Source organism: Rutidosis leptorrhynchoides, chromosome 1 (genome assembly GCF_046630445.1).
Source record: "Rutidosis leptorrhynchoides isolate AG116_Rl617_1_P2 chromosome 1, CSIRO_AGI_Rlap_v1, whole genome shotgun sequence".
In the NCBI taxonomy this organism is placed as follows: domain Eukaryota; kingdom Viridiplantae; phylum Streptophyta; class Magnoliopsida; order Asterales; family Asteraceae; genus Rutidosis; species Rutidosis leptorrhynchoides.
The window spans coordinates 207,100,217-207,102,596 of NC_092333.1; positions in this window are offsets into that span (position 1 = coordinate 207,100,217).

The following is a 2,380-nucleotide window of genomic DNA, read 5'->3' on the forward strand; positions in this document are numbered from 1 at the left end:
TTGTGTTCAATATACTCTATATACTCAAAATAACAAGTTTTAATTATTTTAAGTAGTCTTTCATAATAACTAAATCGTATAATAATTCATTAGTATATTTAATTTATTATATATATAATTATTTACATAAATAATTATATATATATATATATATATATATATATATATATATATATATATACAATTCTGTTTACAATTAAAGGTTTGTGAATCGTCAGGGATAGTCAAAGGTTATTTGATTACATGAATATAATTCCAAAATTTTTGAGACTCAGTATTATAAACTTTGCTTATCGTGTCGAAATCATAATAAGATGAAGTTTAAATTTGGTCGGAAATTGCCGGGTCATCACAGTACCTACCCGTTAAAGAAATTTCGTCCCGAAATTTGAGTGAGGTCGTCATGGCTAACAATAAATATGTTTTCCTGACGAATTTGAGTTGATAAATGGAGTTTTATCACCATTGTATAATTTGGATAAAACGATTCGATTTCTCGAAGTGTATGAGTGAAGCTATCACAAAAGAATGAAGTGAACAATAAAGATTTGTTTTAACTTTTGACGTAGTCAGGTTTGAATTCCGGAATTCAGGGGATTTAAAAGAAAATCTTGAGGATCTATAAGATCTGATTCTCTGGGATTTATGGAAATTAAGATCTCTTTAATTAAATACGGTGATCTGCCCCGATTACTACGTCTGATATTTCCTTTATAAATTAAGCTCTTCCGTTCTATTATTCTCACCATTCCCATACTCTCTTCCTTAGTTCATACATCCAAAAGATTGTGAAAATGCTTATTCCAGTTCTAATCCTTATCCTTATCCTTACTATCGTAACAATCATTCTCTTTTTCCAACTTCCACCCGAGGAATCTGCTTACTTCTACTTTGCTCTTGGGGTTATAGTGCTTTTAATTCTCCCGTGTCTTTATGTTGCGATAAACATTGATATACATGGTTTGTAATTTATGCGTTGTTATCGGGCTTTATATCTCTCCTTATATTTCAATGTCCCCCTTTCTGTTTCCTATAATCATTGTCATCCACAGTTAATACTCCCTCCTATTTGCTGCGATTTATACTCCAATTTCTATTTCAGAGCTTTGTCCCTTCGTTTCTTCTTCTGGCGACTTGGCATCTCTTGTAATGGTCCAGAATTCTCAAATATAAGTTTCAGAATGAACATTATTAATGTTCTAAATAAGAAGGAACGTAATAGCACAATTTGATTTGTCAAATTACCAAATTCACTGAGAATAGAACTATCAAGAATATACTTTCTTGATATGTTCAGAAGTTAACCAGAATGACAGAGTTATGTAACATGGCACATGATGACGTTATGATCTGTGAATCATCGCGTCCCATTAGAAACTCAGCATGACTTACTATAATATAATCACGTTGATCAAGTGTCATTATATTATACTAACTCATGCATCAGTTCCCAACATTACTTCAATAACATTCATATTTTAAGCTCGAAAGTTTATAGAATATAGAAACTAACAGTTTCTATATTATGTAACACTGATAGCACGAAGAGATTAATGAGTTCAGATAGAATAGTTATGAAAATATCTTCAGAAATATGAAAGATATTTATAATGAAAGATACGATGATATCTTAGAATTTCTAATATCAAAGGATGGTGAAGAAAATTTGTCCGCAAGAGTTTGGATTCAAAAGCAAGGTATTCGTTAATGACTTCAGCAGTCATTGAATCATTTGGATTCTTTGAAGTCAAACTTATTCTTTGTGATTTGTTCACGGCTTTCTTCATAGTTTTTCAAAATCTGCTTTTCGGTACTAAATTTTCTATTGAATGTTTCCAATATAATGATACACAGGAAGCACAAGGAGGTATATAATTTCGGACGAGAATATTTATGAAAATATCCTTAGAAATATTGAAGATATTGATGATGATATTTTGGAATTTCTAAGTTCGATGGTTGATGGAGAAAGATTTTCCGCAAGATTTTAACATGACTTCGAAGCAAGATATTCTCTAAAGATTTCAACGGATCCAGAATTACCTGAATCCTTTGAATATAGGGTTTGGTCCTTGTATTTGTCCTTGGTCTTCTTCATGGGTAGCTCAATCTGTTTTTCAATACCCAATTTTCTATCGAGCGTTCCTAACACTCCTTTCTTTATCATCAAACTTTTGGCCGTTTAGACCACCTATCATTTTTCTGTTTCCTCTGCATTTAATGCTATGATATCTGAATCATCGGTTATTAATATGAGGTGGTTTCAGGAGAATTGTGTTTTTAGATGATTAAACGCTGATGGTAACATGGTGGAATATGAAAGGTTCTCTGGTGACAATAAAAAAAACACGCGTATATATCATCGTTATAATAAGGTTGT